The sequence below is a fragment of the Mus caroli genome, chromosome 17 (assembly GCF_900094665.2).
Source record: "Mus caroli chromosome 17, CAROLI_EIJ_v1.1, whole genome shotgun sequence".
Taxonomy (NCBI): domain Eukaryota; kingdom Metazoa; phylum Chordata; class Mammalia; order Rodentia; family Muridae; genus Mus; species Mus caroli.
This window is the reverse complement of record NC_034586.1, coordinates 43,957,727-43,985,441: the sequence shown is the minus strand read 5'-3', so window position 1 is coordinate 43,985,441 and position 27,715 is coordinate 43,957,727. Positions and strand designations below refer to the sequence as shown.

Below are 27,715 nucleotides of genomic sequence, written 5' to 3'. Positions count from 1 at the left end.
CAGTTGTCCTCCACCCAACCCAGGTGCTCTACAGTTGTCCTCCACCCAACCCAGGTGCTCTACAGTTGTCCTCCACCCAACCCAGGTGCTCCACAGTTGTCCTCCACTCAACCCAGGTGTTCCACACCTGTCCTCCACCCAACCCAGATGCTCCACAGCTGTCTTCCACCCAACCTGGGTGCTCCATAGTCATCCCCCCCACCTGACCTAAGTGCTCCATAGCTGTCCTCTACCCAACCCAGGCACTCCACAGCTGTCCTCCACAAAGGGCTAACCAGAGGGAAACAGAAAGAGCCACAGCAGAAAGGACGGGGAGGCCGCGGAAGAAGCTACACAGGAAAGGGGCAAAAGTGGGGAAGAGCAAGTCAGGGTCTAACGGAGACGCACTGGGCACCTGACTCTGGGAACCAAGCAGGAAGGTTTGCTGGTGACCACTGAAGAATCGGGCCACCGAATACGCAGAGCCCACTTCCTGTCTCATGAGAGATAAAACAATAAGCTCGAACAAACTCTCACAAAGCCACCATCCTGCTACTTAAAGCACCCAGACACAAACGGATTTTCTTTGTGAATATCATTGTCCGAATTGGTCACTGGTGGTCTTGGGGACAGGGAAGGTGGTGTAAGAGAGACTGGAGTGGGACATAATCCTCTCTAGTCCTCTCAGACTAGGGTGTCATAGTGGCTTCTCTGGGCCTTGGTTCATTCTTCTGTGAAAATTTAGAAGTTTCTGCTCAAAAATACTCTAATGGTACGTGGGGGACTTTCTGGCGGGATAGAACAGCAGATGTTCTGCTTGCCACGTCTCTCATCCGAAGACTAACCAGGCCTGCCCCTGCTTAGCTTCTGAGATGAGACAAGATCAGGTGCATTCCGGTGTCATGGCTGTAGACTCTACTCAACATTTCTAATTGAGACAATTAAGGGACACAGGCCATTACCTCGAGTTAATGGGTATCTCTGAGTTTAGGGCTAGCCAACACTACACAGTGAGACCCTGTCTAAAACAAGAACAGTCAGTGCCAGAGGTCTGGGTGCACCTTTCAAAACAAAACAAAATAAAGCACTTCCCACACTCTGGTCCCCAACCTTGACTGTTAAACTGACAGGGCTCAGAATGACCATGGAAACAACCCCCTGGGCTGTCTGTGAGGGATTATGTAGATTAGGCTAATTGAGGTGGGAAAATCCAGTTTAAATGTATAAGCATGGAGGCATCAGCCCCTGGGCTGGAGTCCTGGCCATCAGCACTCAACCCTCTGCTTTCTGACTTTGGGTCACTGTGACCATTTGCTTCAGTCTCATGGACCATGACTTCCGCCATGATGGGCTTTTCAAACTGTGAGCCCAAACGAAACCCCAAACCTGCTTTTGTCAGATATTTTGTATGACCATAAGAAAAGTAATTGATAACACAAGCCAACAACAAAAAAAGTTAAAACCTTTAAACAGACATACACAAAATCCCAAGGAGTTGTCACCTACAAACTTCACAAATCAGGGAGATGAGAAATGATTCCAGATTAGAGAAAAGAATAATCCCCAAGTCTGAGAAAAGAAAATGAGCAGACATGAGAGAAAAATCTGTATCAAGACTATAAAAGAGTGTCTAATTTTAGGGAAAACATAGAATCAAGGAAAAACACAAGAAAACTATAGTATGTGAGCTGGGAGAGGTAACAAGGACTATTAAGTCAGTCTGTGATTCTGTCCTGTTTGGGAGGAGAGAAACATTTAATTTTAGACTTTAATATAGCTGTTAAAATATCCAGAGTAAACACTGAAAACAGGCCCAGAATACATAGATTTTAGTTAAGATTGAGAGTGGAACAAAGAGGGAGACCATTTCAGAGTGCAGATCAGAAAAGTCACGACCATGTTCACAGGGCACAGTGACCACAACCCACCAATAAGCTATGCCAGTAAATCTTTTTTTTTTTCTAATGGCTTTTAAGAGTCAGAATCTCAAATCAGTATCTCAGGCAGGCCTTGAACTCAGAATCCTCCTGCTTTAGCTTCCCAGTGTTTGGATGACAGAATTGTACTAATCTACCCAGCAAGATAGACACTGACCAAAGAGAGTGGTGCTTTAAAATAAAGTAAAAATGTCGGCATCGTGAGGAGCGATTGACAACCCAATGAGAGATTTTAACACATTTTCCTCTCTCTTTTCGGGAGCTCGTAGAAGTGCTGGGGATTGACCCTGGCACTTCATGCTTGTCAGACCAGAGAACTCCACTGAGCCGGGTTCCAGTTCACATCTTTCCCAATAACAAACAAATTCACCATCCAGAACCAGAAAAGATAAAGTCCAGATAACCTGAGTAGTACAGAGAACCATCACGCCTCGTGTGGCAATGCACGCCCTTAGTCCCAGCGTTCAGGAGGCAGAGGCCAAAGTATATCTGAGAGTTCAAGGCCAGTCTGGTCTATATGGTGAGTGCTAAGTTACATAGAGAGACCCTGTCTCAAACACAAACAAGCCAACAAAATCCAACCCTAAAGTCAACCTTATTGTATTATCAAGTAGATAAAACTAAATGCAATAATTAAAGAAGGCATACTATCTCATGGGCTTATAGAATATTTAAGAAAAATCGATTAGATAAAACACAAGGGATTCCATAAGAATAGTTCAATACACATGGCAAACTCTGAGAGTTGTTAACCAAGCTACATGTTTAAGAACAGAGGCAGCCGTGGCTAACCTAGGTGTGATGGTTTGTATATGCTCTGCTCAGGGAGTGACACTTTTAGAAGGTGTGGCTCTGCTGGAGTAGATGTGTCCCTGTGGGTGTGGGCTTTAAGACCTTCATCCTAGTTGCCTGGAAGCCAGTATTCTGCTAGCAGCCTCCAGATGAAGATGTAGAACTCTCAGCTCCTCCTGCACGATGCCTGCCTGGTTGTTGCTATGCTCCTGTCTTGAGAATAATGGACTGAGACTCTGAACCTGTAAGCCAGACCCAATTAAATGTTGTTGCCTTGGTCATGGTGTCTGTTCACAGTAGTAAAACCCTAACTAGGACACTATGTCTGTCTGTCTTCTCCCTACCCCTCTCTTTTCTCCGTTCTCTTCCTCATTCTTTTGAGCAGGTTCCAACTATTTATCTGTGATTGGCCTGGACACGGCCTGCCTCCTCTCCCAGGTGCTAAAACCAAAGGCTACATTGTATCACCATAGGGGCCTCAGCGGGTCTTATCTTGAACAGAGAGAGGAATGAAAGACTCAAGAATGATACAAGTTGCTGAAGCCAAGGGACAGATCAGACCCTGGAATTAATGAAGCCCTTTCCAATATAGAGAGGACAAAGGGACAAGCTGAGTGAGTGACGCCAGTGTCTGGGAATGATTTATGCACCCCCCCCCCCCACCGAAAGGTAGCATCATGAGGTAATTCTCCAAATGCAAAGACTGAGGGGAGTCTGGAAGACCAGTGAGGGATTAACAGAAATTACAAAGAAGCAGAATCGGACCTAGTGCTAAGAAGGATTTTCCATCAAGTGTCTGTGACTGCTAATCCTCACTGTCAACTTGACAGGACTTAGAATTACTATGGAAACAGACTTCTGGGTCTCTGAGATTATGTAGGAAGCTGTAACTAAGGAATGATGACCCATTCTGAACATGGGTGACATGGTCCCATGGGCTGGGGTCGCAGGACAGATCTGCAGAGGACTGTGAGATGAACACCTGCGCTGAACCCTCTCTGCTTCCTGACTTCAGACACAGTATGCCCAGCAACATCTGCCTGCCCAGTCTCTGCCACCGTGATGGGCCAGGTCCTTCACCACTTGTAAAACCAAAGAGATCCTTCCCTCTGGAATTCACTTCTGTTGAACATTTTTGTCACAACAGGAAAGTAACTAATGTTCTCTCCCATGCCATTTCTGATCTAAGGTTCCTTTTGACCTCTGTGAGGGATACGGGTCTGTCTAGCATTAGCTGGGAGTCCCAGACCACAGACTAATCCTAGCAATTCCATTCTATCCCAGAGATTCTTTGTAAAGGTTTGTTTATTTTTCTGTGAGGTGTATATGTGCTTGCTTGCATGGATGTATGCGCATCATGTGTCTGCAGTGCTAGGGAGGCCAAAGGAGGGTTCAGCGTTTCCTGGAACTGGAGTTACAGACAGCTGGCAGCCGCTGGGAGGTGCTCAAAACCTAACGCTAGCTCTTTGTAAGCTTATCTGGTACTCTGAATGGCTGTCATCGTCCAGCCCCGTGAGAGATTCACTCATTCAAAATCCCCTAAAAGATCCCAGCACAGACCTGGGTTCAGAATGCCTGTGTCCTTTTCTGCCCTGCCCTGGCCGTTTAAACACCAGAATGAGGAAGACTTGCCTTGTTAGGCTAACACACTTCGTGTGTGTGTGTGTGTGTGTGTGTGTGTGTGTGTGCATGAGACCAGCTGGGTGTGCACGTGTGGTGTGTAAATGGTCAGAGACAACCTTGGGTGTCATTTGTCAGATGTCTTCTACCTTTTGTCTCTCACTGGGCTGGAACATCCCCCCAGTATGCCAAACTAGCTCCTGAGTAAGCTCCAGGGATCTGCCTGTCTCTAAGCCTAACCTTCCATTGCTGGGACGCTGGGAGCATACCATTGTACCTGGCCTTTAACTCAGGTTCTAGGTATGCCCACAAGTGCGCTACCAACTATGCATCTCTCCAGTCCCAACATGAGTGTTTTTGTTGGTTAGCATGCTTTTCAGCCAGGCTTTTACTGTGTGTAACCTTGGCCAGCCTGGAACTTACTATGTAGACCAGGCTAGCTTTGAACTCATAAAGATCTTCCTGCCTCTCATGAGTTGGGATTAAAGGTGTGGGCCTGACTCGGCATGAATTTTTTTCAAGTGCATCCTTTCCCCAACACCTCCTGCTCTTCCAGCACACCACGAAGACCCCCAAATAGCACATACAGTTTGTTTAAATGAAGCATCTTCTAGAAGTGGCTTCGTCGAAGCAAGCAAGTAAGCAGACTCACCTTGACCTTGGCAGCGGGTGGCTGTGTCGTGGTCCTGGCTCTGGGGGCTTCTCCTGCAGCTGGCCAGTCATGCTGCTCACATGCTGCTCGGCAGGTGGGAAGAAGAGACCCAGGTCTGAGGGAACAAGAGAAGGGAGGGTCACTCTTGCATCACTTATGCCTACATCACCATCACCTGGAGGAGCTTACTGTTCCAAAGCACAAAGAGTTCCTGAAACATTGTTTGCCCCTCTTAGGCACTGGGGGAGCCAGTGGACTGGCGCACGTACCACAGACCTTCCCTAGCTGTCCATTGTGTCCGCAAGGATTCCGAGGAAGAGGCTGCTAAGATGACGTAGATGAGGTTCCCCCAAAATAGAGATTTAAAAGGGAGATGTGGTGCTACAGCACAGTACTCCTCTGCCTGTGCCTAGCTACAGGTAGTGTGACACAGTACTTCTCCAACTGTCTGTGCAACTACAGGTACTGTAACATAGTACTTCTCCAACTGTCTGGACAGACAGCTACAGGTACTGTGAAACGGTGCTTCTCAAGCCATTGGTAACAAAGGTCTGGTTTGTTTTGCATCTTAATTTCTAAGAAATTGACATATACTGTCCGCATATCTAAGACAAATTTGCTGCTAGAGAAATTGAAAGATACCCAAATCAAAGCTTTTTTTAATTTAGCTGATTATTGTCGAGTGGATGTGGTGGTTCCTAAGTGTCTACTCTCAGTTTCTGGGATTCCCTCATAGACTGAGACAGGGACACTGTCCTGGTGACGTCCCATTCCTGGAGCACCACTGGGGAGCACGTCTGCACAGACACTTGCACCCTAGGGCTTCAGCTTCCTAGGTGTCTGGCTGGGGCCTTGGTACAGAGGAGCTGGAGGGGCTAGAAATAAAAAGTGGCTTCAAAGTTACCCCCTGGACTACAGAAAATGTATTCGAAGGGTCTCTCTCCAGAAAGAGGAACCAAAACATGGAGACCCTGGCAAAGTGGCTCCCGTTGTGTGGAGATAGGTCCTGTCACTTGCTCGCCACAATATGCCAATAACTCCCAGTGCCACCTTCCCCTGCCAATCAGGCTCAAGATGCCTCCCTGAACAAGAATACAGAGACCTCGATTAACACGAATGGAAAATACATCTTGAAGGGCCACAGTGTTTGTTCCCTGTGGCATCTCCCGCACCTGTGTGTGTGCACACACGTGGAGGCACAAGACCTGCTGTGGGAGTCTTCCTTAGTTGCTCCCCCTTTACTGACAGGATGGGGTTTTCAGTTGAACTCAGAGCTTGACGTTAAGGACCAGCTGTTGCACGGACCCTATCTCTGTATTGGAATTACAAGCTAGGCCTCCCAGTGCTTAAGTGAGTTCTGGGATTCAAACTGATCCTCATGCCTGTGAGGCACGCTCTTTAATCACTGAGCCACAGCCTCAGGAAAACAACAGAGGGGGAAAAACCCAACAGGCCAATTAGGAGCTCTGGCTGCTCGGGCAGAGGGTGCAGACTCAGTTCCTAGCACCCTCATGGTGGCAGCTCACAACCATTTGCAAGCTAAGTCCCAAGAGACTGGATATCTAGCTCTGGCTCCGTGAGTACAGGTATGTAGAAAAACACAAAATCACACATACAGGACACACAAATTTAAAATACACACATCTTAAGAAAATTTAAAACCAGATTTATTTACTGTATTTGTGCATGTGTGCATATAAGCGCGTATACATGTTCACCAGGGGTTAAGCATCATGGTGACTGTGTGGCAATCAGAGGACAGCTTGCAGAAACTGCTCTCTCCTCCCACTATGTGAGGCTCAGGGAGCACCTTTACTCAACAAGCCATCTTAATTTAAATTATATATATCAGAAAATATTAATATGTAGGTATACATATCAGAAAATATATTAATATATAATATATGTTATATACACATTATACATAGGGAAACTCTTTGTTAATGATAGCCAGATTTAATATAATAATAATAATAACAATTACAATAATAATAAAACCTCCCTACTGCTTTCATGACTGGACGGGGTTTTCAGTTGAACTAAGGAAGCATTCCAAGTCCTTCTCACCCATCTGAACAGTCAAGAGAAAGTGCTCAGAGCTCTAGTGGCTTTAGAAGCAGTTAGAACTGAAGAAGAAAACTCCTCCTTTCAAAAGCTTGTTTTCTTTCTAATGCAAACACACACCCTCCCCTCTTCCCGCTTTTAACCTAAATGATCTGCAATTTTGGAGTTGGCTGCTCATGAAATTCTATCAAGAAGGCTCGATGTAAACATTCCTATGGCAACGGAAGTTTGCTGAAGCCACACGTCTGTACCGTTCCAGAGATGGTACATCATTAGCCCTGAACATCGGCAAAGAGAAGGTTCTGGGGAAGAGGTGTTTGTGTACAAAAAGTTAATACAGCTAATGGCAACTGAACAGCCGACCTCATGGGAGCCAAGAGAAGCCAGAGGCGGGAGAGGGAAAGACTGAGTTCTGGGGAGCTGGGCGTCTCTTCACAGCTCTCGCCCCAGGCTCCCCCATGGACCATGAGTCCTTGCAAAGGCTTGTCTCCTGAATAAGCCGTGAACTCAGACCAGCAACTCAGCTGTCATCTCCTGTATCTCAGGCTCCGGGTGCCCGTCTAGTTCTCTCTGGATGAGCTCTTCACAGAGAGACATAAATAAGCAGTTACAGGCCAGGGAGAGATGTGATAAAATGCCTGCTGCTCACGCAAGAGGCCTGGAGTTTGATTCCTTGGAACCCACAAGAAAGACAGGCACAGTGGCCCTGGATCTGCACTTGGTGCTGGGCCAGCCATCTAGCGGAGTCTCTGATGTTTCAGCTCCGTGAGAGGTCGTATCTCAAAAATTAAGTTAGAGAGTGATGGAAGAGAGACACCGGAAGAAAGACACTCTGGAGTTGGCACACGCGCGCACACATACAGAGAATAGATAATTACAATCTATACTTGCCCTTTCTTACTAAGATGGAACTATTTGCTGGAATCAAGGGAAGAATAACTAGTTCAATTCATCCAAGCACTCACTCGCTGACCCACTTGTAATTAAGCCAAGCAACAAGCACTGGAGTCACGTGAGACCACTCGGCCTTGACTTCTGGGAGCCATGACCTCCCTCTATGGGAATATCAAGAGGAATCCTCAGAGACTGGGGGAAAATCAGGTGTGATGTGGAAGATTCCTGTCGTTACAGTGATGGGAAGGTGAGGGCAGGAGGGGGCCTGGGGCCAGTCTAGCCTACTAGACAAGCCCTGGGATGGTGAGCTGCCCAGTCTCAAAGCAACAGATAAAAAAACACAACAGATAAGACCTCACACACACACACACACACACACACACACACACACACACACACACACACACCCCACATACACTACAAAATCTTACACACTCCTGGAGGTCACTAGGAAACCAAGGCCTGGTGATTTGCCCAAGTCCACAAAACTGAATGGCTGAGTCTGGGCACGATGCACCCAGCCCTTCCTCTGCCCACTGCCAGCCCTCCTCATGGGTCAGGAACTGGACTGGACTGCTTCCCATGTGACCGTTAAAGACACTCTGGCAGGAAGCATGGCTTTCCAAGGAGTCATGGTCAACAACAGGCCACCAACAAAGCCAGATCTCTTGTCCTCCACATGTTTGTCCTCCACCTGAGCCTCAGTTTCCCTCCTGCACAAGGAAGGTGACAAATGTTGGTTCACTACCACATGGTTAGAATCAGGGAGGAATGAGGAGTGAAGTTAAAATGTGTTTTCCCCCTATTGCACTGATTGGTATGTTTGTGTGTACAGAGTGCATCTGTGTGTGTGGGGGGGTGTGTCTCTGTGTATGTTTCTGTGTGTGTGTCTGTGTATCTGTCTATGTGTGTGTATGACTGTGTATGATGGTGCTGCCGTGAAGGAGAAGACACCTTTTGGGAGTTGGTTCTCTCCTTCCACTGTGTGGGTCCTGGGTTGTCAGGCCTGGAGGCAAGGGGTTTCATCTCTTGCACTATCTTGCCTGCCCCAAGACTGAGCCTTGAAGGAACCACAGTATTATACAGAAATGAACCCTTGCAAATAGGCTCCTGGAAGCCCAAGTCAGAGAGGCTGCTCCCTTCAGCCAGATGGCAGCTGAAATGGAAGGAACAGGCAGGGGTGGGGTCTGCCTCGGAAGGGAGGGACACAGGATATAGCCTACTGGACTTCCCAGACAGGAAGCTAGACCCAATGAAGTGTGAAGAATTCTCTTCTTGCCACCCACAGTAAGCTAGGAATTGGCACAGACTGGAAAAGGGGAAAGAGGGGTGGGCTGGGGGAGGAAGAAAATAGAGAAAGAAGTGGAAAAGAGGAGGGGGAAGAGAAGGAGGAGGAAGAGGGGAGGGAGATGAGGAGGAGGAGGAGGAGGAGAAAGAGGATGGGAGAAAGAGAAGGAGACAGGGAAAGAGGAAGAGGAGGAGGGAGAGGAGGAGGAAGAAGAAGAGGAGGAGAGCAGAATCAGTCATGGTCAGGGGTCTGAGACTAGGTAAGCACACATTCAAAGCTGTCAATCCTTAACTGCAGATGCAACGTGGCCAGACAGTTCCTGCTCAAGCCAGCATAACTTTCCCTGCCATGATGCCTGCATCCTTGAACTGGAGTCTCATGGAATCTTCCTTCCTGCAAATGCCTTTGTTGTGACGTTATATCCATACCCAAGCTATCAGTCATCTGTCAGACGGATTCCCCTCTGTGGAGATGGGGGAAGGAGACTGCACTTTCTTCATCTATCTATCTGTCTGTCTGTCTGTCTATCTATCTATCTATCTATCTATCATCTATCTATCTACCCTATCTATCTGTCTGTCTGTCTGTCTATCTATCTATCTATCATCTATCTATCTATCTATCTATCTATCTATCTACCTACCTATCATCTATCTATCTGTCTGTCTATCTATCTATCTATCTATCTATCTATCTATCTATCTATCTATCTATCATCTATCTATCATTATGTGCCTGTATTTATGGAGGTTTCAGGGTCAGAGGGCAATATGCAGGAAGAAGTTGGTTCTCTTTCATCAGGTGGGGCCAAGGATGGAACTCAGGGGATCAGGCTTGGCTGCAAGTGCCTTCACCCACTGAGCCATCTTGCCAACCCTAAGACAGAATTTTTTAAGAGGAGCCAGAGCACATTAGATATGGAGAAACTCATAGATGTTCTCCAAGTAACTCTTCCTTTCTCTGGATGCCCCACCCCTCCCCACAGAGGCTGAGAAAAGCATCCCTTTCATGCACTGGATGTGAGAACTCCACCACGAGGCCATCATGAGATACAGGCAGGTCCCTTCATCTGGCCAGGTGTTTGAAGTATGTGGCCAACATTGAGACCAATGGCCTTAAGGAAGGGGGTCTTCTTATGTCTTAGTCACATAAGACCACTGACCTAATTTCAACGTCTGGGACCTACATCAAGGTAGAAGGAGGGAACAGATGCCCAAAAGTTGTTGTCCTCTGACCCCCACACAGGTGCCATGGCACTGCCCCACATACACAGGGACCACATGTGCTCCTGAAGCACACGCAAGTACCTGGAGCAAAAGTCTCTCCCCTAACCAGGCGTGTTGGTGCACATCTTTAATCCTGCGGAAGCAAAGGCACCCAGCCCGGGCTGCACAGTGAGTTCCAGGCCAGGGCTATGCAGAGACACCTGTCTCAAAAATCAACAAACAAACAGACAAACAAACAACACCTCCAACATTTCTTTAAAGCAGCTCTAGCTATCCTGGGCAGCGGCAGAATGTCAAAATTCACTTATTTTCCCTTCCCATTCAATGATCCTTACCAAGTGGGTATAGGAAGATGGGAGAATTCTAGTCCCAGACAAATAACCAGAAAGAATTGAAGGGCACGTGTGTTCTTAAGTCACCATCTGTCAACAACAGCCCAAGAGGTAGACATGCGCCCAATGTGTCGAGTGAAGAACGGACAGACAGAGGCACGAGTGCGTATGGTGGAATAGTACTTACTCATAAAAAGAAGTCGAGTCCCAACAATTGCTAACACATGGTGAACCTTGAGTATATCATACCAAGGAAATAAATCAAATGCAAAAACCACCGAGAACAAGTAAGTCCAGAAAAACAGAAGGCGCTCAATGTCTTGCAGGGCTGGAGGCAGGATGAGAGTGACTGTTTTATCTGGTGTGGAGTTTCCTTTGGAAGGGATGACAGTGCCTGGACTATACTGAGGTAAGGGTGTACAACATGCAAGCATACTGCATCTTCCTTCTTTCCTTCCTTTCCAACTGAGCCACACCCTCAACCCATGGCCATCCGTTAATTTGATGTTACATAAAGTTCAGAAAACTGCACGAAGCATCTCAGCTCACCTAGAGAGCCTGGCTGATTAGCTCTGTGGGGCCCCAGGGGTCCCTAGGATTCTCTTTTTGTTTTTGTTTTTCGAGACAGGGTTTCTCTGTGAAGCCCTGGCTGTCCTGGAACTCACTCTGTAGACCAGGCTGGCCTCGAACTCAGAAATTCGCCTGCCTCTGCCTCCCAAGTGCTGGGATTAAAGGCGTGCGTGTGCCACCAAGCCCGGCGGCCCTAGGATTCTTAAAGAGCATGCTGAGCAACAGTGGAATGGTTGGTCTTCAGGCACAGCCTAGGAGGTGTAATGGTAGCTTTTCTTTAGAATAGCCAGTAACCATGGCTACCCTTTATTAAGTTCTGACTGTATGCCAGGCACTGGGTGTGGTGTTTTCAAAGGCCCCCAACTCAGAATTGCACTGAAGGGCAGCAAGGCCTTTGTTTGCTCTGTTTTGCAGAGGAGGAGCCTCAGGCTCAAAGAGGCCACATTAAAAAGAAATATGTTTGATTTCACAGAACATAATCCCCACTGCCTGCCACCTTATGATTCGAACAGCCTCTTCCAGGTGGTAGAAATGGCATTTTCGGGGGTTGCCTTGGCTCCGCATCCCTAATCTGAAGGGCTTCAAAATCTGAATCACCACAGGGAGAAAGGGCTACACTATCAGCCAGTATGGCAGCTCACAGTTGTATTCCCACCATCTGGAAGGCTGAGACAGAAGGCTTCTCGTGAGTGTATGGCCATTCTGGTTATAGAGTGAGATCTTTGATAATACAAAACAAGCAAGGGAGGAAGACAGACCTACACTGTAACATTATTTCATGAACATAGTCTTTAAAAACCACGGGGAGTTATGGGCCAGTGAGGTAGCTCAGCAGGTGCCGGCCGCACAAGCACCATGGGTGAGCACAATTGCCAGAGGCCGGGATAGAAGGGAAAAACCAGATGCCCAGAGGTGTCCTCTGACCTCAATGGTGGCATGCGTGCACACAGACACACAGGCATAATACTAATCAATTCAATAAAAACATCTTAGAACATGACTCAAAGTGACTTTTATCTTGTATAAGTAACATACATAAGAAACAACTGAGTATTTATGTGTATGCTCGGGTTCCCCAAGAAATCCCATGAATACAGGCAGATGTTTCAAAATCTGGAGCCAGAAACACTGTAGGCCCCAGTCAGATAAGGACTACTCAAGTCCAGATGTGAACAAGCTCAGCCTGTCTTACTCAGATGGGAGTCTCAGGGTTCCAAGAGGCTCAGTCCTCACCCCCGAGCTAGAGTCAGATTCTGCTATCTTCCCATGATTCCTTGCTGTGCTGGGATGTGAGGACCAATGGCTTCTCTGGGCATCACAACTAGTGTATTTCAATTAAAAATCACGACAGCTGGAGCTGGAGAGATGGCTCAGTGGTTAGGAGTGGGTACTGCTCGGGTAGAGGACCCAAGTTAGGCTCCCAATTTCCATGTTGGAAGCTCACAACCACCAGGAGCTCCCTGTCCCGGGGGATCTCGTGGGCCCTTCCCCTGGGCACCTGCCTTCACGCACACACACACACACACATACACAATTAGTGAAGTCTGCCTGCAGTCATGGTGCAAGAAAAGGAGGATATTCCAGATTACAGCCTGCAGAAGGAACAGGGGTTGCAGATGTGGAAAACTAGGGCATAGCCTTGGTCTATGAATTCTAGATAAAGAGTTCTTTGATTTTTTTTTTTGAGGAAAGAAAACCCCATAATACTTAAACAAACAAACAAACAAACAAAAAACCCCACGGAAGAAAATCTCAGCTCGTTAGCTGCTTCCACCATTAAAGACACTCCACGGCTGTAGAAATGGCAAGGGTAAAACCTGAAGACCTTTCTGATGTCTGCTAACATCTATGGTTGGGAGCTAGGGGTGACACTAAGCACTGGAAATACCCAGACCAAACCCAAAATGGCAAATTAACTTGCTTAAAATGTCAACAGAACCGTGTGTCAGACTCACCCTGGAAGAATCAAGAAAAACGTCAGCAAATCCCAGAAACGGGAGGTGGGGACTAAAATACTTCCCCCTTCCCTTCACATTCCAAAACCCAAAGCTACCATCAAAGCAAACAGGCTTTATTTTTTTTAAGACTTATTTTTATTATTTTATGTGTGTGACTGTGTGATCAAATGTTTCATGTGTGCAACTGTCTGTGGAGGCCAGAGAGGAGGTGAGATCTCTCATGAGCCACCATGTGAGTGCTGGGAACTGAACTCAGGTCCTCTCAAGAGTAGTCTGTAAAGCCAGGCAGTGGTGGTGCCTGCTTTTGACACCAACACTCAGGGGGCAGAGGAAGGCAGATCTCTGAGTTCAAGGTCAGCCTGGACTACAGAGTGAGATCCAGGACAGTCAGGATTGCATAAAGAAACACTATCTTGAAAAAAGGAAAAAGAAAAGCAGTGTTTGCTTTTGATTCCTAAGTTATCTTGCCAGCCCCACATTGGCACTCTCCCCATGGCTATCTGAGAAGAGCCACACGTGTGGGAACACCCCATTTATCCTTCTTCCAAAGGTGTCTGGGTAGCAGAATGTTTGGTTCTCTCAAGTGGGCTGCCTGTGCATCTCAAGTGCATCTGTGCCTGAAGACTTAGCTGGAGACTGTTCAGAAACGGCATGAAGCAGTATTGACTACCACCAGTTACTAAGGTTTGGGGGAGGGTACACGGAGCCCCAGCACCAGTGTAAAACCTGGGGGAGGGACACACTGCTGGAGGGAGGGTCACTCGATGGACATAGGACTGGCAGACCAATCAGCCCAGTCATACAGGCAAGTGCCAGGCCAGTGGGAGACCATGACTGAAAAACAAGGAGAGTGACTACACTGTGAGAGTAGGGGCTGACCTCTGGTTTCTACTTATGCACACAGAGAGAGTGAGAGATGGGAGAGGGAGAGGGAGAGGGAGGAGGGGAGAGGGAGAGGGAAGGGGGGGGGAGGGGAGGATTTGCCACCAGAGAAATTGGANGAGGGGGGAGGGGAGAGGGGAGAGGGGAGAGAAACAACCCAATCTCTCACTCCCACAGTGGACATGATGACCAGAGCAGAGGATGATAATGACTTCTGGTCCGGGTTAGGGAAGTCAGGGAACCTGAATGTTCTGTGGAACATTCTGGAACAGACATGGAACTCACCCTAGCCCATGTGCTTCTCCATATTTTACACATGGGTGGGGCGTGTCCTTCCCCAACTTGGTGACACCCCAGTCTTGGTGTCAGTTGTGTGTGGAAGAAGCGTGGAATGGCAGGCAGTTCTCCTGCACGTGGTTGGTGGGGACAGGCGTGGGCGCCATTAACACTATTGACTAAATGTCTGTCCAAATACTTTTCTTGCCTTTTAACCAAAATCACCAGACTTCTGGGGATGCAGGCCTCTCTTGTCTTCCCCCACCTTGCAGTGTGGACCCGGGGGCAGAGTCTGCTTCTGTCCTGATTGGCAAGCAGGCACAACAGGCTCTGCTGAAGGAGAAAGATGCTGAGGAAAAGAAAGCGCTGGCAGGTTGGAGAGGAGGCAGGGGGGAAGCGTCCACCTCACCTCCCTCCAGTGGACACAAAAAAGAGACCCGGGCCACGGGCTGGCCCCCCACGCCTGCCTTGCACATTGCCCAGGGTTCAGCCCCTCTCTGGTGCTTCTCCGATCTCAACTCTTGAGTCATCTGGAGCAGAGAGGAGACCTTGTAAAAATAACTGCAGAGCGAGGCACCTCTATTCACACAGTCACACGATTCATGATACAAAGAACAAAGAGGCAGGGCAGGAAGCAGAGGAGGGAAGACTGTTCCCATCAGGAGTCTTCAAGTGACAGGCAGACAGCTCACTCCTGAACTGCTCAATCTTGGTTTCCTCTCTCTCCCCTCCCTCCCTCCTTCCCTTCCCTCAAACTCTTTTCTCTTCTAGCTCCCATATTCTCCCATATTATCTTCTTCCCACTCCTTCCCTTGTTCTTTCTCTCATTTACTCTCCCCAACCCCATTTGGTCCCCTCCCTTCCTCTTTGCAACCTTTCCCTCCTCCACTCTTCCCTTCCTGCTTCTCTCCCCACTCCCAACCCCTGCCCTCTGCCCTCCTCAGTCCTCCCACTGCTCATGGTGTGATAAGGACAGGATAGTCCGCCCCCCAATCTCCTGTTGTCTCCCTGTCTCCTGTCCCTGGCTATCCCTTCTGGGGCACACGGGGCTCACACGTTTGTCCTCTCCTGGGCTATCTGTCCCCGGGGCAGAACTTCTGAAGTCTCACAAACCTCCACTGAGCACTGGATGAGATCTCTGCCTCTGTAGCCATGTGGCGGAAGCCAGCAGAATTGGCCAGGTCACCAGTGGCATCTGCCAAGGCCTCTGAAGACCCTGAGAATGTTTGGGGCTTACCACAGTCCCTATGGACCACAGAGGCAGGGATGAGGAGTTGAGATGTGAGAGAATGCAGGAAGAGGCAAAGGGAAGGGGTGTGGCTGGAGTAAGGGAGAAGGAATTAAAAGCTCCCTTGGTAAGGAACATAAAGCACAAAGCTCATTAAACACAGCCCTTCCCGGGGCACAGATCGCAGCGGCGGCGGGGGTGGGGGTGGGGGTGACCTCTCAAGCTAATTAAATATTAACTAAAAACTACTCTCCGACAAGCACATGCACATAATAGGAAATTAAAATGTCGACCAGGGCAGGGCAAATACAAATTACAGTTAAAGTCAGAACTGCAGTTCCAGCCGAAGGGACGCTGTGCAAATGGGGTGCCTGGAAAAGCCTTTCCGAAGCACCTCTGTAAACATCTTCAGGCAGCGTGTTTCCTCGTAGGCGAGTCCAACGCTTCTGACACCGCGACGTCACACTGTCGCCCGGAGTTCATGCAAGAGAACTGTGCAAGTACGTTACCAGAAAGTTCTCAAAATGAGTTCTCATGGTTTAACAGTCTAGTCCCTGCACTCAGGAGGCAGAAGCAGGTGGATCTCTGTGAGTTTAAGGCTAGACCGTTTTCAACATCGTGAGTTCCAGGGCAGCCAGGGCTGTGTAAACCGACTCTGTCCCAAATCAAAACATACCAACCAAACCACAACCCTCTCCAATGAAAAAAACTTCAATTTTATTTATTATGTGCGAGTGTGTGCTAGTATGTGTGTGTGTGTGTGTGTGTGTGTGTGTATGGATGCTGTGTACTTATGTGCTCTCTTTAGACATGTGTGCACAGTTAATGTGTGGACATCAGAGGACAGCCACGGGGATCCAGCTCTTTCCCAGCTGTGGGGCAGTTGGGAAGACTCCGGTTTGGCGGCAAACATCTTTACCCACTGAGCTATCTTGTCAGCCCTGGAAATTCCATTTTAACAGATAAAAATGAAATAATACAACAATACTTTTTTCAACGGCATCACGGGAGAGACTGGTTTCCGGATCCCACTGGGGACCAGAGTTAAATCCTGGATGTGTTTCCTGTAACCTGCTCAGAATTCTGCATCTACTTTAAATCATCTCCAGACGACCCAGTCAAATGCAAACACTCAGTAAAGGGCTGTTGGCTGCATCTTTCAGGGAAGGATGTTAAAGCTAAAATCAGTATGTGTAGGCGCCTGAAGGGTCCAGAAGAGGTGTCAGGTTCCCAGGAGCTGGAGTGACGGGCAGTTATGAGACTCAGTATGATGGTGGAAACCAAGTCTGGGTCCTCTGGAAGGGCACCAAACATAGTTCTTAACCATTCAGTCCTTTTTCCAGCTCTGGAGATACGTGCGTGCATCTCAAATGGGGAACTCTGATTGGCAGCAGGTATTGAACAGGCCAGCCCTTCTCAATAGAATTACCAGGTCTATGACAACGACAGAGGCATGGCTGAGGAGCCTGATGCTGGGTCTTGAAGGCTGAGCTAATTCGTGGTGTGAGGGTGGGCTGGGGAGAAGGAAGAAAGGTCCTGGGATCTCAGGACACAGAGCCACAACAGCGCCCAAGAAGCTGTAGAACCATCTCTCTAACTGGACAGGAAGACCCTGGCATGGACCCCAGGGATGTAGAGCGCCAGGTGGTCATGGAGGCTGTTTTTTCAAGCAGATAGAGCCAGTAAAGAGGTCTGAGCATTGGGCAACACCACGGGTCTGCCGGAGATTGAGACGGCTGTACAGAAAGCTCAGGCCTCAAGAATGAAGCCGCCAGGGCAGAGGAAATGGCTCAGTCAGTAAGATGCTACCCTGCAACAGGAAAACCTGAGTTGGAAGCCGGGAACCCACGTAAGGAGACAAAAAAAAAAAAAGGAAACGAGCCAAGCAGCCTGTGATGGGGAGGCAAAGACAGGCAGGGGCTTTCCTAGTCAGGCTGTAGCCAACTTGGTAAGATCAAGGCCAACGAGAGACCTAATCTCAAAACACAGTGGGCAGTTTTCAGGAATAACAGTGTAAGGGTGCTATCTGGCCTACACACACAACCAACATTCAACAAAAACTAACACACCCACAAGCAGACCATCAAAGGAAAAAAGCCGAAGCTGACGAGGCACCAACTCACCTGGAGTATGCAAATGAGGAACCAAAAATCAGGAGTATGTACGCGAGGAACCAAAAACCTGGAATATGTACATGAGAAACCAAAAATCTGGAGTATCCAAATGAGAAACCAAGAACCAGGAGTATGCAAATGAGGAACCAAAAAATCCACAACATGCAAATGAGGAACCAAGAATTTGGAATATGCAGATGAGGAACCAAAAATCAGGAGTATATAAGTGAGGCACCAAGAACCTGGAATATATACATGGGAAACCAAAAAAACCAAAAACCAAAAACAACAACAACAACAACAACGACGACAAAACAAAAACACCTGGAGTATGCAAATGAGGAATAAGAACCTGGAGTTATGCAAATGAGGAGTAAAAACATGAAGTATGTAAATGAGGAACCAAGATCCTGGAGTGTGTAAATAAGGACCCAAGAAAAGTCTAGGCAATAAAATTCAGGTTTATTGTAATTGTAGATTTGGTTATCACTACAGAACTGGGTCTCTTCTGCTTTGCTGTAGTGGCCAGGGGATCTACAGTCAGTCAACCTTGGCAGCCATGTAGCCAGCTAAGTTCACAGGTCTAGGAAAGGTCCCCGAAGAATAGCATGGAAATGACCTCTAGCAAGTCACTTTTTCATGTACTGGAGGCACCGTCTCATGTAGCCCAGGCTGGCTTCAACTTGACAAGTAACCAAGGATGACCTTGAATATCTGATCTTCCTGCCTCCACCTACGAAGTGCTGAGATTAGAGATGAACATGACCACACCCAGTTTAAGTGGTACTGGGGAACCCTTGGCTTCCTGCTTGCTCAGCAAGTGCTTTCTCAACTGAGCTACATCCTCAGCTCCTGTGTGCCCCAAGTGTGCCCGGTGCCATCAACAGTCAGAAGAGAGCATGTGGTCCTTGAAATTGGAGCTACAGACTCCTGTCTTCATCCTGCTTTTAGATCTTGTTATTAATTGGAGAGGTTTTCCCTGCCTCCAGAGCCGGAGACTAGATCTACTAAGATGAGTGGAGCAGATGTCCTGATCTGGGCACAGGCCAGCTCCCCCAGTGTGGGCAGGCGCAGGCCATGGCCGCTGTCCAAGTAGTTTTGCTGATTTGAGGGAAGACGCACAGTATTTTAGTCAGGGTCAGATTTACTACTGCTGAAACTCCATGACCAAAAGCAAAACATTTCTTTGGCCGTCACATCTTGAACCACATAGCCTGTTCAGGAAAGCCAAGGAAGGAACCCAAACAGGGTGGGAAATTGGAGGCAGGAGCTGATGCAGAGGTCATGAAGGGTGCTGCTTTCTGGCTTGTTCCTTGTGGTTCTCTTGGCTTGCTTTCTCTTTCTCCTCCTCCTCCTCCTCTTCTTCTTCCTCCTCCTCATCCTCTTCTTCTTCCCTCCTTCCCCCCCTCTTTTGTCTTTTTAGTTTTTGAGACAGGGATGCTATATGTAGCCCTGGCTGTCCTGGAACTTGCTCTATAGACCAGGTTGGCTTCGAATTCAGAGATCCGCCTGCCTCTGCTCCGGCTGCTGGGATTTGGGTATGTGCTGTCATGGCCACCACTGTCCCGCCTCAGCTACTTTCTTATAGAACTCAGGACCATCAATACAGGCTAGTACCACTCACAGAGTCAACCACTTATTAAGAAAATGCCCCCAGGCCTACCTATATCGGGATCGTATAGAGGCATTTTCTATCTGAGGCCCCCTCAGTTTGTGTCAAGTTGACAGATAATTAGTCCGGACAGTGGGAGAGGGCGGCTGCCTTGTAGTGAATTTGCTCCAGCAGAATTTCTGAAGTGGATCTCAGGGCCATGCTCGTGTGCACAGAGGGAGGCAGATGCTGTGCTTCACCTTCGGAGCCAACTTCCCCCTCAACAGTTTAAAAGATGGGCTATTCTCCCCCACCCATAAAACTCATTTGTTGCCAATAGATTAAAAATAAAAGGCAGAAAATCAATCCCCTTCCAATCCTGCCCCTTGGTGAGGACATTTCCTTCTTTGTTCCCCTTGACTTTTAATCAGTCTCTCCAGACTGGCCTCAAACGCACTGTGTAGCTGAAGGCAGTCTTGAACCTCTGCTCTTCCTGCCTCTTTCTCCTGAGTGCCAAGATTACAACTGTGCATTACCATACCTGATTTTGTAGGGTTTTGAGACAGGGTCTCTGTAGCCTGGAACTTAATATGAATCCAGGTTGGTCTCAAACACATGGTGATTCTCCTACCTGGGTAGGAGGTTGCAGGTTAAGCCACCATGCCCGGCGTCCTAATCTAATTTGGATGTTACATCTCCCCCGTCTTATTTGGTTTTAACTATCAACTTGGCTCAACCTAGAAATCACCTGAGAGTCTCTACAGAGGGACTTTTCCAATCAGATTGGCCTAAGGGCATGTCTATGATAGACTGTTAGCTGATAGAGAAGGGCCAGCCACTGGGTGACATAGGCAGGCAGCTTTGGACTGTGTAAGAAAGCCAGGCAGGCACCAGCTAGCCAGCAAGAAGTAGCACTCATACCCCCCATGAGACTTCTTTGGTTTTGGAGTTGAAGTTGGGGCCAGAGTTAATTCTGTATGGAATAGCAAGCAGGCTTGCCTATAAGTTCCTGCCTCAACTTCCTTCAGTGATGACCTGGGACCTGAAAGTATAAGCTAAATAAATCCCTTCTTCCCCCTAAGTTGCTTTGGTCATGGTATTGCTAACAGTGGAAGGATGAAAGTCTGACAATGCTTTCTTCAGCGTTAGTCTTATACCTTAGAAGATCAGTAGATAAGCTGGAAGTGGGGGCAGACACCTTTAGTCCCAGCAGATCTCTATGACTTTGAGAACAGGTGGATCTTTGGAGCAAAGTCCAGGCAGCCAGGGCTAAATGTAAGACCTTGTCTAAAATACATAAATACATATACACATACACACATGCATCCATATAACCATAATAGCCATATATCCATCCATCCATACACATATTCATGCATATACATATACAAACACACATATAATACATATGTATGCACACACATATATACTACATAAACACATACATGCACATCCATATATTCACATACATATATGCACAATACATACACACATACATACCAAATACATACATACATACACACATACACACACATACATACATATATACACACATACACACACACATACATACATACCAAATACATGCATACATACATACACACACACACACGTGGCAGAAGGTGGAGAATGGAAAGCAGCTGGGTTACTAGTATAGTCGTCTTACCAAACATGGACTCAAGAGATGCTGTGGTGAAAGACAATAGCAAGAATCTTTCTCAGAAAGGCAACGAAACGGAGGTGCTATAAATAATGAGGTATTGGCGTGGGGCTGTGGGGTGTGAGTGAGCCACGTTGTCATCTATCATAACAGGAAGCCAGCTGATCATTTCTGAACTCTGAGGAAAATGAAAGCGTATTATCGAGGACGTGAATGTGAATGACAGAAGGGGTAATCGGGAGTTAGAAGCGACTGCCTCGACAGAGCGGACTGGATTGCAAAGATAGGAACGTACGGTGAACTCCCGACCCCTGCATTCAAAAGACATATTTCTAAAGAAAAAGAGGCAGCCAAGTCCTACAAAAAGCACCCAAAGGGTTTTACATGAAACTGACTCAGTGAATGGGCCAAGCAACGAACAACATACGGTGTGGCACCCACAAACTTGGCAGCAGGAAGCCCTTAATAACCACAGGCCTGAAGGGCCAGATGGAAGAGCCAGAGGCAGGGATGGAGATGGCCATTCACTGCCAGAGGTGAGGTGAAGCGCAGAGACATCACAGAATCCGAGCTACCGCTATTCCCTCTTCTGGTTCCTCTAGCTGGTACTCATGCCCCTACTGGCCAGACCCAGCTCTCCCTGTGTTGCTGAGGCCACATGGTGCACGCCACCCCTACCCCACTCACTTAGGCCTCCACTAAGCTGTGAATGGTGGAAGGAGATGCAGGAGCACTTTACCCTCTCAGGAGCCAGCGAGACTATGACTTGCCTGAGAACAGACTGAAGGGACACACATCCGACCCAGGGTGGTACCATTGCAGCAGTACTAAAGGGCTCTAAAAGAGCTAGTGAAAGAGATGTGAGCTTCCCTCAATCACCACCATTTCTTACCCTCCCTTATATTGGGTCTCATGTAGCACAGGCTAGCCTTGAGCTTCCCATCCTCCTGCCTCTACCCACCATGTGCCAAGGTTATAGCTGCTCCCCAGCTTCCATCAGTAAATACAGACGGTGGCTGCCACAGGCCCACACTGTCTTCTGAGAATCTCCTCCTTTTGACAACAGGGGAGGAAAGACAGACCCCAGTAGAGAATCAGCCAATGTGCAATCAAACGCTCCCAAGCTTAAGCCAGGAGAAACCTCCTGAAGATGCCAGTCACGTTCAGCCCCCTAAGGCGGACTAGAATTAGACAGGTAGAAGGCAGCCTGCGGGGCGGGTTGGGAGGTGGGAAGGGGCTGCGTTGCCAAGATGAGGCAGCGCAGGGGAGCATCCTTTGGGACAGGATGTCGTCAAGGTGTCCTGATTATGCGACATGTCTGAGGCAGCGCGGTCTTGCAACTCAGAGAGAAGGTAAGGCTAAAGTAGGAACTTAGTATCTGCAGGAAGGGAAGGGAAGAACTGAATGATGGGACTCAGGCAGCCCCTAACTCAAGTTTAAGATCCATATCCCGTGTGAAGCCTTTTCTGTCACAGTCTGCCTTCCCACCGTGCTGGGACAATGAGGTACCAATTAGAAGAGTTCGGGATGTTTCTCTGTTATTTACATATGAGTCCTCTGTATGCAAGGAAGTGACTCACTCAGCTTTGTAAAATAGCCCAAGACTGGACCCATAGTTAGTGCTTAAACGTGTTCCTGTCAATATTTACTGCAGAAGTATTCACAGTAGCTAAATTACAGAAATTTATGAGGTGCCCACCAATGGAAGAGTGAATAAAGGAAATGTTGCATACCGTGCTGGAGAAGTGGCTCAGTGGCTAAGTGCTGTGCAACTGCTCTTGCTGGCAACCTAAGTTCTGTGCCTCACAACTGCCATGATTCCAGCTGCAGCCTGGCGCCCTCTTCTGGCCTCTGTGAGCAACTGCACTCACATGCACACACCCTAACACAAACATACAGAAATCTCAAAAAAAAAAAAAAAAAAAAAAAGGCCAAAAGGAAAGTGTGGTGTATATATAAACAATGGAACATTTCAGCCATATAAAAGAATAAAGTTTTATCGTTTGCAGGGGGAAAAAAAAGACAACTGGAGACAATCTCAGAAAACAAATCCCACCAGTCCCCAAAAGACAAAACACGAGATGTTTTCTCTCATTGTGGCTCATGTGTCATATACATGACATATCATGAAAGCAGAAGCAAGTGTCTTGAGGGAGGGACAAATGGATTCTAGGGTGTGGGGAGAGAGGAGAGGATAGAGGGCTTGGGGGAGAACATGAAGGAAGTATAATTCATACTTGGATGAAAATGAGCTTGTGACACAGAACCCTGAATTCCATGAGGGATTCAGAAGTAACATTACACTGGATGGATGGAAGGGGCCACAGAGGCCTGTGTACCAGGGCGGGGGCAGAGCAGACAAACTGAACACAACCACAGAGGTAGCGGGACCTACAGGCTGGATGCTTCCCAGAGCGAGCTGCTTTGATGACTGTCCTTCTTGGAAAGTGGGGAATCGTGGGATAGCTGCCTGTGGCTCTGCAAGCATTCCCCGACATGTGAGGGCATGTTTGGTGACTAACACATCAAGCAACAAATGAGACACAGGAAACAAACCCTGAGTGATAGAAATGGGGGGGGGCGGGGCGGAGGAGCGGGCCTGAGCCAGAAGCTAAAGCTCCCCTGGATGTAAGAGGATTGGAAAGCCCGTCTCAGGAAGAGGATGCGAGGTGAGTCTGTTTCAGTACGCCACACACGACAGAGCATCTACGGGAGTATTTGTAATGAATACTTTCAGGGAAAGAGAAATGACAGAAAGCAAAACAGAACTTGTGCATTGGGTTCCAGAATAATAACAACTGCTGAATTCAACAGCCAGGTTGGTAGGCAAATAAAAAGTTTCCATCAAAGGGAGTCAATTATAGATGAGGGGGTTTCAAATTGTCAGCTCTCGAAGCCAAGTGGGATGGCCGATGGGAAGGTGGGAATCAGGAGGCAGCAGTGGGGCAGAACCTAAGGTGGGACTGGCAAGGGCAGAGCCGATGGGAAGGTCACAGTCGCTCGTCACTTCCCATCAGGAGCTGCTGCTGTCTTACGATACCATAATCCCACCGGCCAGGTATAAAGCACAGCATGGGTGCATGGGTTAAACAAAACCATTCTGAGATTTTAGCCAGAAGCATCGCAGCATATGTCTGTAGTTCCAGGACTCAGGACTTAACTATCTCAAGATTGAAGCCAGCCTCTGATACACAGCAAGATCCTGGCTCCAAAACAGAAGCACACACGTATGTGCGCGCACACACTCTCACAGACACGTACACTCACTCATACACCATGAAAAAAGGCTCTAGCCAGAATCTCTAATACATTAAAGAGCCTCTTGATTCGACGGAATGCCCAGTAAATGAGGGTGTGGATGGAGTCTGACAGGCTTAGCACCACTTGGAAAGAAAGTGGTGGATAATTCTCTTCCCTCCTTCCGGGTAGGAGAGAATATTCTTACTGTTGCCTGGTCCCAGAGGGAGGATGCTCAGTAGCACCCCACATCTGGCCACCCTGTGCGTGTCCCAAAGGGATTTCATTGAAGGAGCAGATGCTTTTATTTCCCCTTCACAGATGGGAAAATTAACACTCAGATACCTAGTCCGGGAGGAGGGAGTGACCGGCCCACCATGGTCTTAGAGATGGTCTTCTGATGGCTACATGCAGGAAACCATCATCTTCTCATTTCTGGACCCTGACATCCTATTAAAAAAAAGTCTCATTCATAAACACCCAGTCAAGCTTACTGCAGAGACAGCACCAAGCAATGGTGCTCACCCCACTTGGGACTTGGTTTCACTTTGTGCATTCTCCAGGCTGCAGAGGTGGCTGGGACGTTAAGAGAACTTGTTGCCCCTGTAGAGGGCTTGGATCAGTTCCTGACACCCATTTGGCAGCTCACAACCAGTCATAACTCCAGTTCCAGGGGACCTGATGCTCTCTTCTGACCTCTGAGGGCACCAGGTACCCACAAGGTGCACAGGCTAATTTACATGCAAGTGAAACACTCACACACATGACATACGGTAAAAGTATTACTAAAAAAAAAAAACAAAACCCAAAATAATAATCTTCCCAAAGAGTAAATACAAGGACCAACTGGATCCACACATGCCGAGCTTCACAGAGCTGCCTGCCACGAACCTGGCATTCTATAATGTTAGCTCCAGCGGCTACTGTTGTTATTGACGCTGTAACTCCTCTGATGCTCAGGAATTAGACAACATGAGCCACAATGGCCAATGGGAGTCTTTTTGAGGGTGCAACCTAGAAGACCCAAGTGAAGGAGAGCGACCCAACCCAATCAGGGTTGGGGAAGGGCAGAGCGGGTGGGAGCCATCACAAAGGCAACAGCATAGGGAAGAAAGGGCATGCACTCAGTGGGCCTGCAGGCCAGAAGGGAAGGGCATGCACTCAGTGGGTCTGCAGGCCAGAAGGGAAGGGCATGCACTCAGTGCGTCTGCAGGCCGGAAGGGAAGAGCAGGCACTCAGTACCAGGTTAGTTCTAGGCCAGTGAGAGATGCAGCCTTACAAAGGGTGGGTGATACCTGAGGGATGACACCTGACATTGTTTCCTAGCCTTTACACACAGGCATACACATGTTCACCCCCACATAAACACACAAAATCCCTGTAGTGCAATTTACACAACATTGTCATCACCGCCATCACCATCATCTTCCTCCTCCTCCTCTTCATCATCATCATTTTGAAGACTTAGGGCCTCACCCAGGCCAGACAAGACCTCTGCCACCAGGCTGCATTCCCAGTGCTGCTGACATACCTAGGTCACCGGGAGTTGGCTAAAAGAACAAGACTCCGAGTGCTCCTGATCCCAGAAGTCCCCCAGCTTCCACTCAGCTTCCACTTAGCAAGTGCGGCTGAGGGCGGTTTACCAGCATCCACCCTGCAGCCAGCCTCACCCCGGGCAGCTCCCTGGGAAGGCCATCTGCTAAATAGAGGGGAAAAGACCCAGTTGATCACTGGCCCACATCATGAGGCTGTTACCACAGAGTCAGAGCCGAACCAGGTCACATGGCCTTTAGAAGCCATGGTCCCACTTGTCCCATCCTTGCTCCCTCTTGGGCTTAATCAGTCAGAGTAGACAGATGTGGCCAGACTGGCTGGCCCTTCCTCTTGACAACTGCCTCAGTTTCTACGGCCCTAAAGCTACCACTTCCAGAAGAGCCCCCTATTAGTGGCAATAGGGGGTCATGGAGAAGGGCACTGTCACCTGCCTCATGTACACACCCAGTGACCTTCAGCCTCCATCTCTACATCACCACAGTGTGCAGCAGGTCACAATGATCTGTCTAGTGGCATCCTGGTCAAACTGTGACGATCCAGGTAGAAACAGACAGACTGCCGGGTAGGGACTGCCGCTTCCCAGACCCTGCCGAACTGAGGACCACAACCCAGAGCTCAGCCCTAGGCATGTCTGCAGCCAGCATATCCCTCATCCCGGCACGTGAAGAAGGGGTGTGGGTGAAGTCAGAAGTTCAGGTACACCAGGGAGTACAGCAGAAAGGCAGAAAAACTGGTAAGTTCAACTGTTAAAAACGTATTAATCCTATGTGAAAACAAACAGCGAGGCCTAAGTGAAATTAAATGCCAGGGAAATGAAATTTATTTTCTAGGTGCATGCTCAGGTCCTTCATACATAAAGGTTAAAAAAATCAATAAGAGAATGATAAGCATGCATGGTGAAAAATTAGCTAAAGGCTATTCACAAAATGTGAAATACAAATGGTCCCAATACACAGGAAGTCATCAACTTGGGAGAGATCGATAAGGTGAAGATGGAAATAGCCTATCAAATGGAAGTGAGTTTTGTGTTCTACTGTAGTGCTGGCCAAGAAGGTCATGATAACGGGGAGGGCTCTAGAACACTGACTGACATCCGTCAGATGTCAGCATGCACATACCTAGGAGAGGGCACCCATCCTGCAGAATGCTCGTGCTGTGACACCAAAAACAGTGTTCAACACAATACTCAACAACGGGTGAGAATATGGCTCAGTGGTAGAGCCCTCGTCTAACACGCCTGGGGCCCTAGTTTCAGCTTTTAAAATACAATAAACCGCCATTCCCAGGATTGACAGGGGTGAAGAGAGGCAGGGCTGTTCATTGCTGATGGAATTCAAATTAGCCTTGCATTTAAGAAGAGGCATTGAGCAGTATGTACCAGGCCTCAGGAGTCTTTGCTTACATTTTGCTTTGCCACTTTCTCTGAACACCAGCACAAAGTACAAAAAGAAAGTGCAATGGTTAGTTCAGATGCCGGCTTGATTAGACTGAGAAATGGCCAGCGCATCACCAAGGTGCTCTTTCGGGGCTCCTGGGAGGACATTTCTAGAACAGAAGTCCTGCACTGAGTGTGGGCAGGCCATCCCATGGGCTGGGGAAGGGCTGTCCCTTGCAGACTATAAAAGGAGTCAAGGTAGAAAAGTGGACAAGCACCAGAACCGTATCTCTACCACCACGACAGACTGTGTCCTCAGCCTGTGTGCCGGATGATTTTATGTCAATTTGACACAAGCTAGAGCTGCTTTGGAAGAGGGAACTTTAACTGAGAAAATGTCTCCGTTAAGATTGGCCTGTGAGGAACCCTCTTCCGGTCAGAAAAGCACCTGAGCAGCTGGGGCGCAGGGTCTGCTGACACTCGCCA

The 27,715-nt window shown here is 48.1% G+C and overlaps 1 protein-coding gene across 4 annotated transcripts in view; it reads right to left on the bottom strand.

Annotated features, from left to right (window-relative positions):
* The window catches only part of Trerf1 (transcriptional regulating factor 1), a 225,493-nt gene that overhangs the window by 72,781 nt on the left and 124,997 nt on the right, over nt 1-27,715 (bottom strand). For all 4 annotated transcript variants that reach the window (XM_029471314.1, XM_029471315.1, XM_021149160.2 and 1 more), the window contains exon 4: nt 4,981-5,095. The gene's annotated coding sequence lies outside the window, so the exon portion shown is untranslated. The remainder of the gene's footprint in view (nt 1-4,980; nt 5,096-27,715) is intronic.